This window comes from Bos grunniens, chromosome 7 (genome assembly GCF_055505025.1).
Source record: "Bos grunniens cultivar Pamir isolate PY7600 chromosome 7, Bosgru_T2T1.0, whole genome shotgun sequence".
Classification (NCBI taxonomy): domain Eukaryota; kingdom Metazoa; phylum Chordata; class Mammalia; order Artiodactyla; family Bovidae; genus Bos; species Bos grunniens.
In genome coordinates, this window is record NC_141171.1 from 83756213 (window position 1) to 83771580 (window position 15368).

At 38.6% G+C, this 15368-nt stretch overlaps 1 long non-coding RNA gene across 9 annotated transcripts in view; it reads left to right on the forward strand.

The window, feature by feature from the left end:
* Positions 1–15368, forward strand: part of LOC147369907 (uncharacterized) — a 230195-nt gene that overhangs the window by 82387 nt on the left and 132440 nt on the right. Inside the window, exon 3 of one of the 9 annotated variants that reach the window (XR_015168092.1) lies at positions 2864–3263. The exons of the other annotated variants lie outside the window; for them this stretch is intronic. This is a non-coding gene — a long non-coding RNA (uncharacterized LOC147369907). Of the gene's footprint in view, positions 1–2863; positions 3264–15368 lie in introns of those variants that run through there. 9 annotated transcript variants of the gene reach the window in all.

Genomic DNA, 15368 nt, shown 5'->3' on the forward strand with positions numbered 1-15368 from the left:
GGAGTGGATTGCCTATCCCTTCTACAGCAGATCTTCTGACCCAGGAATTGAACCGGGGTTTCCTGCATTGCAGGCGGGTTCTTTAACAGCTGAGCTACCAGCGAAGCCCTCAGTATAGACAAAAAAAAAAAAAAAAAAAAATCATAAAATAATGGCTGCAGAAAATCTTTCTTTCTTTCAAAATTCCACCCTCAGGAATTCTCTGGCAGTCCAGCAGTTAGGCCTTTGTACTCTCACTGCTGAGGGCCCAGGTTCGATCCCTGGTTGATCTCTGGAACTAAAATCCCACAAGCTGTGGTGTGCACACACACAAAATCCCAGTCTCAGCTTGATGCTTATCACTATAGTATAATTTCTGAAGCAACTGTCATGGATATATTATGAAAGGACAAAGGAAATGGAATCAGATCTTTTTTGCATTTATATCAATTCATTAGATCCTCATGCTCTTCCCTCTGTTTTGTTTAACCTGAAAGGGATGTTTTTGAAATTAGTGACACAGCACAGATGCCTGTCTCATCAGTTCATCCAAAGGGCATCTGCACAGCCCAAGAACAGACCATGTCTGTTCTACCCCCAAGAGGTTTCATTCTGTTTCTCTCTCTTGACCTGTCCCTATTCCTGCCCTCTGGGGTCTAGCACATGACTCTCTTTTAAATCTTTTCTAGGAAGTCCAGCCTTCCATTGCCTGAGAAAAAGTGTAGCACTTAATCACACATTGCTTAGTCCTCTGCTATGTTCCTCTGTGGAATGAGTCTTTCTTCAGCACCTAGACTGCAGGCCCCTTGAAGATAGGGAAACTGGTGTCTGTATCCCTCAGCACAAAGTGGAGTGTGAGCACTCAGCAGGAACTCTTTGATTCAGAGCCTGCTTTCTGCTACTTTATTATTTAATCGAGTGAGATTCTGCAGGGCATAAACCATGCCCTTGAAACCAAGGCACCCTTGGGAGCTATATTAACTTAAGGCACCTGGGCCTTATTTATTTACTGTTTCAACATACTGAGTTAGCTGTACCATCAATCACACCATCTGACAGTTCTAAAAAATGCAGTGCTTCTTCTACATTTTTTGGCTTTGCTCCTTCTCTTATGACCTTTTGGAAGCAGTGGAGCGGGACTGGAAAGGAGTGTTTCTCATGCTCTGTCAGCTTCTAGAACCTGAATCAGAAAACTCAAGGAGAACAAGAATTCCTTTTGTCATACACTTTAAAAAAAATAAAGACGTATGTTCCTATAAGTATATAGAATTCTAGTATTTCTTTGACTCTTACAATTAGAGGCATGGAATGAGCTGGTGATATTTCCCTTCAGGTGGCATTTGTCCAGTTGGATCTGTGGCTATGTTCCTGCTTTCTGTTTTTGTATAGAAGCCATCGGGTTATAGTTGTGTCTGAGATGACTTGGGTGAGTGTTTGGGAGCTGGTTTAGGGGTGAGTCGTCAGGAACTCTCAGCCAAAGTATGTTTCCAATGAAGCATTCTAAATAGTGCTTCCCTGGCCATCAGCTTTTCAGGGAGCTCTGAGTTAGGAGGATGAATCTAGGGGCAATGAGCTCAGGGTAAGAGTAAGAGGGGCAAATTAACCCCCGGACAGAACCACTACAAAAATAGCCAACCTTCAAGAAGTGTACAGATTTGAGATGTATCCAGGTTAGTGTTGAAATACCCATTGTTTGAAGGGGGTCTGTGCAGAGACCAAAAAAAAAAAAAGGTCCAACGTATAGTATGCAAGGAAGACAGAAGGCTGGGTCCAATCCAGCAGTAAGGGTCTGCTAGGAGCTTTGTGAAGAGACTAGGAGTGGCCGCTTTGCTTGAACTATGACAGACCCTGGTCCTAGCAGAAATTTGGGGTGAGAACCTAAAAGAGCGTTAGGTAGATCAGATACACATGAAGGGATCTGAAGTCTTCTGCTCTTATGAGTCCTCTGAGCACCAAATGTATCCTGAAACTGGAGGTGAGGGGAGAGGGCATCAGGCAAGTGGAATTCCTGATGTTCTGTGCTGGTTTATGGCAGCTCTCAGGCTGCTACGTGACCTGACTCTCATTGCCTCAGCGTCCTGCACTCAGCCCACATTTATCCTGGCCTCAGGGCAGGGCAAGTGTTGGTGGGAATTCTTATAAAGACTCCAGAGAAATCAAGTCAGTTTGACTTTCACTTGAAATGGCATGAGGGTGGCCCCAGACTCTTGGGCCCAATCTAGTTCTTGGGTCTGCCCCAGAGCGAACCCACACCCTCAGTGTCTGAATTATCCGGATGGGTCTTCTTGCTTTCAAGACCACAAGGGCCCCTCTCTAGGCAAGAGCAGACTCCAGGATTAGCCTCAAGCAAAAATGTATTTCTTTGGCATCCATCTAGGATGGAAATAGCCTACCCAGGCCGGCAGCTGTGCGGTACAGCGCTGCTCAGCCCAGCACATTCTCCTTTATGTATGACTTCAGAGGGAGGGTGGGAAACTTAGGTGGAGGCTGAGGGGAGAGGTTTCTCAGAAATGTCAGTTTCACAAAGCAGCTCTTTTTCTCAGTCGAACAACTTTGAGCCTATTGCTTTCATTTCCCTCAAATATCTATCAGGGCTTTGTAACTTATGAGCAAACAAACTGAAACAGAAAGCCATTTTCTAAGTTAATTTTATATTTGGTACAGGATTAGAAACCAGGCTCTGTTCACACACCAGCTATAGCCTGTAGCACAGAAACCGTGTCTGCTCTTCCAGCCCATCGCAGGGATGTTCAGCTGGAAGGGGATTAAGCATAAGAAAAAAAAAAAAGGTCAGTTTCTATTTGTAGGTAATTCTCAATGTCCCCTCTCAGAATCTCAATGACTTCTTTCTTATTTTCTTTTCCATGTGTCTCATGGCCTTAAGACTCATTGGAAACAGGAACGTCCTACAGTCTCATCAACAGCCATGGATCATAGCGCCACTCACTCATTTTACTGCAGTGTCCTGAGCTGCCCAGTCGCCTCATGCTAAATTTAGGGTTTAAGTAAATAGAGCATTTTGGTTGCAGTGCTACTAGAAAGCAGCTGGAATAAGGATAAATGGATCTGCTGCTTTTGTGTTGCTGTAATGGGAAACATAATTTTGCATGTTAACTTTTGTTTGTTCTTTTTTATTCCAAAATATTTTATGGGAAAGCAAAATATCTTCCCACTGTAGCAATGGGGCGACTAGCCTCTCATATAAATTAATTTCTTAGTTAATATTTTTAAACTAAGCAAATACATAATACTAAGCAAATACATTTTCCTGAGTGGTTCTGAATAAATTAAATGTATATCCATGACTAGTCTCCAAACCAGAAGTACCAAGTTGAAACAGTGGTCATCCTCTCAGCCTCTTTAGAACCCTTGGCTCTATTCTCTAATGATTCATATGGATGCATCTTGCTCCCCAACAAGTATCTTGAAGTGAAGGACTAATGTTAAACTTCCTAAGACTCTCTGATAGCACCTGCCATTGACCTTGGCACACAGTGAAGGCATCAAGAAATCTTTGCTAAAGGGATGTGCCCTTGTTGACCTAAAACAATAAACAGCAAGTTCTTTTACCAGCAAAATGGGCTTATTCAGTAATAGCAAAGAATTGCAATTTGGAAAATGCAGTCTGTGGTGAATCACAGGCAAGTCCGGAGACCAAAGGAGAGGAATTTTCTTTCACAGAGAAGGGGGAGGTTAGGAGGAGCTGCTATAAAGAGACAGTCCATTGGAGGCAATTGGGAGTTCAAAGTGTAGTGGCTTTTCGTTGGCAGAGTTGTGACAGCCTCTCATTGGCTGGGCTGTTGCTGGGTGAAGAGAAATTCTTCCTTCCTCTGGCTGGGTTGTGAAGTAGTAACCTTCTTATTGTTGACGTTGCAAAGTCATCTCTCTCTCTCTCTTTTTTTTTTTTTTTTTTTGGTCTGTTCTGTTCAGTTCAGTTCAGTTGCTCAGGCGTGTCTGACTTTGTGATCCCAAAGCACGCCAGGCCTCCCTGTCCATCACCATCTCCCAGAGTTCACTCAAACTCATGTCCATCAAGTCAGTGATGCCATCCAGCCATCTCATCCTCTGTCGTCCCCTTTTCCTCCTGCCCCAATCCCTCCCAGCATCAGAGTCTTTTCCAATGAGTCAATTCTTTGCATCAGGTGGCCAAAGTATTGGAGTTTCAGCTTTAGCATCAGTCCTTCCAAAGAAATCCCAGGACTGATCTCCTTGAGAATGGACTGGTTGGATCTCCTTGCAGTCCAAGGGACTCTCAAGAGTCTTCTCCAACACCACAGTTCAAAAGCATCAATTCTTCGGCATTCAGCTTTCTTCACAGTCCAGCTCTCACATCCATACATGACCACTGGAAAAACCATAGCCTTGACTAGATGGACCTTTATTGGCAAAGCAATGTCTCTGCTTTTGAATATGCTATCTAGGTTGGTCATAACTTTCCTTCCAAGGAGTAAGCGTCTTTTAATTTCATGGCTGCAGTCACTACCTGCAGTGATTTTGGAGCCCAAAAAGATAAAGTCTGACACTGTTTCCACTGTTTCCCAATCTATTGCCCATGAAGCTGATCTCAACTAGCAGGATGTGAAATCTTTCCTTCTAGTCCCTGACTCCATTTTAAATGAGGTTTCTATTTATTAATTTTCATATCCTTACTGTGAAATTGACATTTTAGGATCAAAACTTTTAATTTCTATTCTACAACCTCATATGGACTTTCTAATTTCATAGTATATAATAAAATTATTATTTTGGAGGATAAAAAATAGACTTACTTAAAAAAATACTTTTTTTGAACATATATACAGTACACAATATAAAAGCTGCTATGAAATATAAACTTAAAAGTCAAGGCTGCTTCTTAACTCTGTCTTCACCTAGTTTTCTTCTGAGAGGCAGAGTCCTCCTGTGTAACTTTCTAAAAATACTACATTCATTTACAAACACATGCATAGAGAAATGTATATATACATTATCAAATTCTAGGAAAATATGTACACTGTCCTACAATTGACTTTTTAAAATTTTTTTTACTTAGCAATATATTCTGGAAAATTTTCTATCAACGCATAGAAAGCTAATGCATTCTTTTCAAGAGCTGCATATTATATTCTACGGTTGTACATTTTCCCAAACTTTTCACTATTATCAATTACATGGCAAGAATATTTTTGTATATATGTCATTTTATAAATGGGTAAGTGTAGCTAAAGGATAAATACCTAGAAATAGAACTGTTGCATAAAGACAGTGACAAATTGCGCTCTGCCAACTTTCTCTCCAGCCAAGTTACAATGTATGCAGTGACTGTTTCCTTGACATGCCCTGTGATACCCAAGAAAGTCACATTATTAATGGCAAACACTTACATAGCATTTAGCCTGTGCCAGGAGCTGGTTTATGTGCTTTACATATATAAGCTCAAGTGAGACTCACCACAACCTTGTGAGGGAGGTACTTTCATCATCTCCAATATACAGATGAGATAAGACACTTTGCCTCAGGTCACGCAGCTAGTAAATAGTAGATGACATCTATGCCCAGGCTGTCTGGCTCCAGGAATTAGCTCTTGTAAGCATAACCCTAAACTGTGCTAATCATGACAATTCTTAAAAAAATATTCTGTATGAGATATAAAAGGAATTTCTCAAGAAATAAAAATCAACTGTTGAATGATTTCTGCATCAGGCCCTGTACCCTCCTTGTTGCTAGTCTTCCACAGCACCCTGAGTTCCTCCTCACCATTTCTTGAAGGCATTAGTTCCTGGTTTACTAGCACATTCTGGTCATAATTTGCCAGAATATCAATGCACACATAGATGAACCTTTTTATTATTCTCATCTATTAATTTCTTGGTCTCTTCTTCCTGAATAACCTTACCCTCCACCTTACCTCTGCTCTCTTTCCTGCTATTATAACCAAGAATCTAATCATCACCAATAACTGCATCTCATTTATTTATTTATTTTGGTCATTAACTATTTTTTTCTAATTTTTAAAAATTTATTTTTAATTGGAGGATAATTTCTTTACAATTTTGTATTGGTTTCTGCTGTACAATAATATGAATCAGTTATGTGTATACATACATCTCCTCTCTCTAAAGCCTCCTTCCCACCCATGCTGTCCCATCTCAACTGTCTAGGTCATCACAGAGAACTGAGCTGAGTTCCTTGTGCTAGACAGCCGCTTATAGAGACTGTGTGTATCAGTCTCTCAGTCATGTCCGACTCTGTGACCCATGGACTGTAGCCCAGCATGCTCCTCTGTCCATGGAATTCTCTAGGCAAGAATACCGGAGGGCGTTGCCATTCCCTTCTCCGGGGGATCTTCCCGATGCAGGGATTGAACCTGGGTTTCCTGCATTGCAGGCAGATTCTTTACCACCTGAGCCACCAGGGCTTACCACTAGCTGTCTGTTTCACACATGGTGGTGTATATGTCAATACTGCCCTCTCAATTCATCCGGCTCTCTCCTTCCCCAGCTGTGTCCACAGTTCCATTCTCTAAATCTGCATCTTTATTCCTGCCCTGCAAATAGGTTCATCAGTACCATTTTTCTGGATTCCATGTATATTTGTTAATATATGATATCTGTTTTTCCCTTTCTGACTTCACTCTGTGTAACAGGCTCTAGGTTTATCCTCAATCAACTGACTCAAATTTGTTTCTTTTTATGGCTGAGTAATATTCCATTGTATATATGTACCACAACTTCTTTATCCATTCATCTGTCAATGGCCATCTAGGGCTGCATCTTGATTATAATGCCACTTTCAAGCATCCTGCATTCAGACCAGTGGTTCCAATGTTTCTAAACCATTCTTCTAATACTTCTACTTCACTGGGGTCTACATTCTGTTGATACTGTGAATAAAGAACAAAGAACACTGCTCATCACTCAATTATATCAGAGTTAAATCATAATTTATGGCAGTTGTTCACCAACAAAGTATCCAGAAAGGAACTCAGGATAAAAAAGAGGATGAGGCACTCTTTGCTTTGGATAAATAGCCCTTAGATAATTAAATGTGTATCTCAGGAAGAATCTCAATGACTCCAGATTCTTGCACTTTCCCATATATAGAAAAACATTGAAATCATTAACTTGAGATATTGGTTGGTTGTTATTAGCAGTAATCTTCTACCAAGATATATGCTTGACTTCATGTATTTCCTAGCCTATATACATATATATATGTATGTATGTATGTATATATATATACTGCTCCTCCCCTACCTCTTTGGACCAACTCCTCAGAGCTGTCTCCTGGGCTATAGTCCTCAATAAGACCCTAAAAAAAAAGAACAACAACAACAAAAAAACTTATGACTCTTATGTTGTGTGTTTTTCTTTAAGTCAATAGTACTGTCATTTATTTTTCATGTCATCTGCACATTGGTGCTCTCTTTTTCCCTTACACAATAGCTTATATTTCACAGTTCATTGCTACAATCAATTTTACTTAGATTTTTGTATAGCCTGAAAAATATATCTGTTCTTTGCCTCCTTTCTATATATTCTTAAAACAGCAGGTGACTCTGTTAAAATCTAAATTAGATTAAATTGCTTGTTAGTTTAAAGCTCTCCAACGTCTTTCCATTTCACTCAGGAAAAAGACTAAGTATTTTAAATGTTTTATAAGCCTGTATACAGCCTCTCTGGATGTTTCATACCACTCTCCCTTTTTCTCACTCTACTTAAGTTTCCACCAGAAGTCTTTGTATTTGCTTTGTGAGTTTGCCTGGAATATTTTCCTTCCAGATATCCACGAAGATCCCCCTCTCACTTCCATCATTCCAAGAAAAATAGTGTTGCAAGTTATGATAATTTCAGACACAAAAATCAAGTGTGGAAATGTTAACTTTGTTCCTTTTTTACTTCTGAGCTCAACATAGTGCATTTCCCTTCATTAACTGAACTTTTAATCAAGCTTTAATCACTTGTTGTTAAAACTCAGTGTTAAAAGTCTGTCACACTCTTCCTCTCCTGCTTTTCCTCAAAGGTAATATACATTCTTGGTTTTTGAGTGGTTTACTTAAGATATATGACATGGGAATGGGGATACATTTGTTTCAGAGAAATAGGTTCTGCCAGGACTAATTTTTGCCTGAAGTGTATGCTTCATGTTTGTTTGCAACTTTCTTTGTAATAACAGAGAGCTGGAAACAGCTTCAATATTCCTAAATGGAAGACAGTGCTTGGCACATTTTACAATGAAATGCTACATAGCCATTAAAAAGTAATGAAAATATATTTGAAAATGCTGATTTGGAAAGATCATCAAACTGAGTGAGAAATACATGTAAGTGAGAAAAAAGATACAGAACAGTGTATACATCGTAGTTCCTATATATTCTTTCTTGCTCAGCCGCTTAGTTGTGTCCAGCTCTTTGCAACCCCATGGACTGCAGCACATCAGGCTTCCCTGTCCTTCACCATCTCCCAGAGCTTGTCCATTGAATCAGTGATGCCAGAGTTATAGTTGCTGCTGCTGCTGCTGCTAAGTCACTTCAGTCGTGTCCGACTCTGTACGACCCCAGAGATGGCAGCCCACTAGGCTGCCCTGTCCCTGGGATTCTCCAGGCGAGAACATTGGAGTGGGTTGCCATTTCCTTCTCCAATGCATGAAAGTGAAAAGTGAAAGTGAAGTCGTTCAGTCATGTCCAACTCTTCACGACTCCATGGACTGCAGCCTACCAGGCTCCTCAGTCCATGGGATTCTCCAGGCAAGCGTACTGGAGTGGGGTGCCATTGCCTTCTCCAAGAGTTATAGTTAGTATGATATAGATAAATAAAAATATTTGTTTTAGTATACATAAGTAACCACTTTTGCATACATAAGAGTCCACTTTAGGAAAAAGGAGGCTAAGGAGACAGTTTTCATTCAGTTTCTTTTTCATAGCCTTATTTAAAAAGCATGCACATATTTTTAATTTCTGTGTTTAAATTTTAACATACATTAAATATTATCGAACTGAGTCATTTAACATCAATTTATTTCTTTGTTATTCAGAAGACAACAAATTAACTCTTAGAATTTTGCTGTGAGCGTAGTACCCTGCCAGGTACTGGGGAGTGCATAAAAGAAAAAGAAACAATCACCTACCTAAAAAAATTAAGATATAATAGGGCAAATAAGATTCACAGAAACAGTAAGAGAAGAACATAAAAATCATATAATACAGACTAATGTAAATACGTAAACTGAGACGAGGATACAAATTGCCAGGGATTATCAGCTGAAAAGATAAAATCTTTCCAATTTGGTGCTGAAAGAAATGTAAGGGTTAGATTGTCATTGTTTAATTGCTAAGTTATGTCCAACTCTTTGCCACCACATGGACTCTAACTCACCAGGCTACTCTGTCCGTGGGATTTCCGAGGCAAGAATATTGGAGTGGGTTGCCATTTCCTTCTTTAAGAGATCTTCCTGACCTAGGGATCAAACCCATGTTTCCTGCATTGGCAGTCAGATTCTTTACCACTGAGCCATTAGGGAACCCCAAGGGTTAAATTAAGGGAAAGAAATGGAGAATATAATCCATGAAAAAGTAACATACATCAGGGAAATATAGTAAGGTCAAAGGGAACAAGCCAGCAAGTTCAAAATATTTTAGGACAATGTATTGGCACAAGCATGAGAATTAATAGATATGGTTAGAGACTGGGGAGGGAATAAATTTGAAGACTAACATAGAAATCCAAGCCTGAGTATTTCAGTCTATAGTGGAAAAATAAAATTGGATGCAGAGAAGAGGATGAATCCAAAATATGCTGGAAAAGTAAAGATATTATTATGTAGAGTCTGATTGAATGTAAGCACTGCAAGATAACTTTCAGGGAACGTTTCAGAAAAAATATTTCTATTTTTCTTACTTAGAGGACATATCATTATATATTGATAGAATATCATGTCTATCCAATTAAGAGCTGAAGAACAGAAAAAATTAATCTTATAAAATGTCTGATATAATTACTGATACAGACAGACACAAATAACTGCAAATCTACTTAATAAAACTGAAAGTAAACTCAAGAGATAAAATAAAAACATAATAAAAATAACCTAGATACAAAATTTAGATATAACAGAAAATATTGAGAAACTAGGCAGATGGAATGAGAAAAATAAAAATGCACTGCTAACTCATTTTCTCTCGAGGGCCTGAAATGTTTTCGTGGAATTCTTAGTACAACGTTTCAACCTTGACTCCAAACATTAGGGAGTAGTGCTATCTCCCTCTTACTTTCATTGTACTGACCAAACTCTCCAAGATGGTGTTAAGAGAAGGGAATAAGATCCAAGGTGTAGGCTGTTTAGATTGCCCTGAACCCCTACACAGAGCACTAGAAAACTGAGCATCTGCTTTTGCTTAGGGGACATTTCTTAATAAACAAGGATTACTTTTAAGTAACAATGCCACAGTAACTAGATGAGGTAACTTGGATATAAAACTACAAGATTCATTACTTAACATCTATTCCAACTTGGGTCAGAAAGAGTAGCGATAAGTTTGCAACGCTCAAGTTTCTCTTGCATTTCTTTTTGCAGATATCCCATTCTTTTCCTTCATTAACATCATTCTTGGTCTCCATCAGAAATCCTTTCCAAAACTCCTCCCAGACTCTTCCTCAGTGTAGTACTCTCCAGGCCACATGTGCCCCTCCCATTATTGCTTACTTCATTTGCGTGGGGATTTTCTTATTATAATTCACTTTCATAAAGTAGGATCCTATTGTCAGGTCAATATAATAAAGCTTCGATAAGGACACAATGCTACTTGGTCTGATTTCTAATACAGTCTCACTTTCATTTCTGAGGTAGGCTGAAGAAGGTTCACTCAAAAATGTCTATTCCCTAGCCCCTGGGACCTGTAAATACATTATATTGCATAGCAAAAGTTGTGTGATATGATGAAGGTAATGGAATTTGAGATGAGGAGACTATTCCTTTAAGTCTAATCACATGATGCTTTAAAAGAGGAGACTTCTTTCCTGGCTCAGTCAGAGAGAGAGAGTGTAAGAAGGATTCAACCCATGCTTACTGACTTTGAAGACTGAGCAAATAAGGGAACTAGATGCCAAGGAATGCAGGTGGCATCTAGAAACAGAACAGCTCTCAACTGACATCTAGCTAGGAAGCAGAACCTTAGTCCTATAGCTGTGAGGAACTGAATTCTATCAACTGAATAAGCATGGTTGATTTTTTTCCCAGAGCTTCCAGAAGGGAGCACGGGTAGTTCCAACACCTTGATTTCAGTCTCTGAGACTCTTAGCAAACTCCAGAGCCCACTGAACTTCTGACCCATAGAAACTGTGAAATTTATAAATTTGTGTTGTATTTAGCTACTAAGTTACTGGTAATTTGTCATGGCAGCAGTAGAAAGCTAATATAATTTCATCATGTGGTTAAGAACACACAGAGAATTCCATGGATTTTATTGTCTCTGTTTTTGTTCTTTCCTTTCCCCTTCAATATCCACCTTTGTTGTCATTGTTCAGTCACCAAGTCAGGTCCAACTCTCTACGACCCAATGAACTGCAGCTTGCCAGGCCTCACTGTCCCTCACTATCTCCCAGAACACACTTAAACTCATATTCATTGAGTCAGTAATGCCATCAGACCATCTCATCCTCTCTCGTCCCCTTCTCTTGCCCTCAGTCTTTCTCAGCATCAGCGTCTTTTCCAATGAGTCAGTTCTTTGCAATGGGTGGCCAAAGTATTAGAGTTTCAGCATCAGTTCTTCCAATGAATATTCAGACTGGTTTGATCTCCTTGCAGTCCAAGGGACTCTCGAGTCTTCTCCAGCACCACAGTTCAAAAGCATCAGTTCTTCTTTCTGGTTGAACTCTCACATTCATACACGACTACTGGAAAAACCATAGCTTTGACTATATGGACCTTTGTTGGCGAAGCAATGTCTCTGCTTTTTCATATGCTGTCTAGGTTTGTCATAGCTTTTCTTCCAAGGAGCAAATGTCTTAATTTCATAGCTGCTGTCACTGTCTGCAGTGATTTTGGAGCCCAAGAAAATAAAATCTGTTACTGTTTCAACTTTTTTCCCATTTATTTGCCATGAACTGATGGGTGGGGCAGGATGCCATGATCTTAGTGTTTTGAATGTTGAACTTTAAGCCAGCTTTTTCACTCTCCTTTTTCACCCTTATCAAGAGGCTCTGTAGTTCTTCTTCACTTTCTGCCATTAGAGTGGTATCATCTGCATATCTGAGGTTGTTGATATCTTTCCTGACAATCTTTATTCCAGCTTGTGAGTCTTCCAGCTCAGAATTTTGCATCATGTACTCTGCATATAAGCTAAATAAACAGGGTGACAATATACAGCCTTGCTGTAATCCTTTCCTAATTTGGAACCAGTCCCTGGTTGCATGTCCAGTTCTAACTGTTGCTTCTTGACCTGCATACAGATTTCTCAAGAGACAAGTAAGGTGGTCGGGTATTGCCATCTCTTTAAGAATTTTCCACAGTTTGTTGTGATCCACACAGTCAAAGGCTTTAGTGTAGTCAATGAAGCAGAAATAGATGTTTTTTTGGAATTCCCTTGATTTTTCTATGACCCAGCAGATGTTGCTAATTTGATCTCTGGTTCCTCTGCCTTTTCTAAATCCAGCTTGTACAGTTGGAACTTCTTGGTTCATGTACTATTGAAGCCTAGCTTAAAGGATTTTGAACATTACCTTGCTAGCATTTGAAATGAGAGCAATTGTACAGCAGTGTGAACATTCTTTGGCATTGCCTTTCTTTGGAGTTCTAATGAAAACTGACCTGTTCCTGTTTTGTGGCCACTGCTAAGTTTTCCAAATTTGCTGGAATATTGAGTGCGGAACTTTGATAGCATCATCTTTTAGAATTTGAAACAGCTCAGCTGGAATTCCATCACCCCTACTAGCTTTCTATGTAATAATGCTTCCTAAGGTCCACTTGACTTTGCACTCCTGTATGTCTGGCTCTAGGTGAGTGACAATACCATCAGGGTTATCTTGGTCATTAAGATCTTTTTTGTATAGTGCTTCTGTGTATTCTTGCCATCACTTCTTAATCTCTCCTGCTTCTGTTAGGTCCTTACCATTTCTGTCCTTTATTGTGCCTGTCATTGCATGAAATGTTCCTTTGGTATCTCCAATTTTGAAGAGATTGCTAGTCTTTCCCATTCCTTTGCACTTGCAAAGATAGAAGTCTGTCTTATCTCTCCTTGCTATTCTCTGGAACTCTGCATTCAGATGGGTATATCTTTCCCTTTCTCCTTTGCCTTTTACTTGTCTTCTTTTCACAGCAGTTTATAAGGCCTTCTCAGACAACCACTTTGCCTTCTTGCATTTCTTTTTAATGGGGATGGTTTTGGCCACCACCTCCTGTACAATGCTATGAACCTCCATCCATAGTTCTTCAGGTCTACCAGATCTAATCCCTTGAATCTATTCATCACCTCCACTGTAAAATCATAAGGGATTTGATTTATGTCATACCTGAATGATCTAGTGGCTTTCTTCAGTTTAAGTCTGAATTTTGCAATAAAGAGCTCATGAGCTCATGATCTGAGCCTCAGTCAGCTACAGTTTTATTTCTGCTGATTGTAGAGAGCTTTTCCATCTTCATCTCCAACGAATATAAGCAATCTGATTTCGGTATTGACCATCTGGTGATGTCCATGTGTAGAGTCATCTCTTGTGTTGTTGGAAGAGGGTTTGCTATGACCAGCACATTCTGGCAAAACTCTGTTAGCTTTGTCCTGTTTAATTTTGTACTGCAAGACCAAACTTGCCTGTCACTACAGGTATCTCTTGACTTTCTACTTTTGAATTCCAATCCCCTATGATGAAAACCACCCTTTTTTTGTTGGTAGTTCTAGAAGGTCTTGTAGGTCTTCATAGAGCCATTCAGTTTCAGCTTCTTTGGCAGCAGTGGTTGGGGCATAGACTTGGATTACTGTGATGCTTTGCCTTAGAAACAAATGATTTGCCTTAGAAACAAACTGAGGTCATTTTTTCAATTTTGAGATTGCACCCAAATACTGCATTTTGGACTCTTGCTGACTATGAGGGCTACTCCATTTCTTCTAAGGGATTCTTGCCAACAGTAGTAGATATAATGGCCATCTGAATTAAATTTGTCCATTCCTGTCCATTTTAGTTCACTGATTCCTGATACAATAGATTCTTTCTCAAATCAATACATCCCAGTCAACATACATTTAAATAATTTTAAATGTTAAAAAGCTCATGAATTGGATTTAAAATATGATATTTGTGGCCTAAAACAGCAGAAATTATGAAAACAAACAGACAAATGAGTCCATATGGCACAAATTAGAAAAAAAGGAAAACATTAAGAAAGCATTATAAAAAAGATAGAAATTATTTAAAAAGTAAATGTAAGTAAAAATAATACAATTATAAATGCAAATGGGAGATTAGACTGTAAAATAAAATCCTAAATGACATACTTAAAGAAATGCAAAATGATTAAGTATTGAAGCACTTAAAAAGCATATATAATGCATTCAAGTTGTAAGAAGGCCTTGGTCTCCAATCAATGTTGCATGGCAGCCTGAATGGGAGGGAATTTTGGGCAGAAAGGATACATGTATATTCATGGCTGAGTCCCTTCGCTATATACCTGAAACTGTCACAACATTGTTAATTGGCTATACTCCAGTACAAAATGAAAAGCTTAAGAAAACAAACAACTTTGATCATAAGTAAAAAGGAAAAAGATGGCATTGGTTACAATAATTATATCAGCAATGAATTAAAAGCAAAAGGCACAAAATAGAATAAAGGTCTCTTTTTTATATTTTAAATTACATAATTTATATAAAAGATTAAGTGATATGAATCACCCCTTAAATAAAATTTTGTTGAATTATATAAAGCAACAATTTGTAAATGTAAGGAGAAATTGAAAGAAATAAAGAGTTAAAAATATCATGTAGTATTTGACAAAAATAATGATGCATGTGCTCTGAATGAAAGAATACAATTTATTTAAATATATTAAAACATATGCTTTACAATGGAAATGAAGCTTCTTTACCAGTGGCTATTAATTTGCCATGGCAAAAATGGACATGCTAATAAATTCCTGGGAAGAGATATTGTATGATTTATATTCCCTATGCTAAATGCTTGACTTTATATCAGAAAATTGCAGCAACAAATTAACATTAAAGATATAATCATTTAGAAATCTTAAAATAATTTACATAGTATTTGTTGGTTCAAAGTAGAAAGACAAGTACAGTATAGAATATTAGAAAATCAGTAACCATAATAAGGTATATAGAATCTGGCCAAGGGAGTAACTCAGAAGAAAATTCATGGATTAATAACTGTATAGAGCTAACTAAAAAAACAGGAAAGAGTTGCACTATA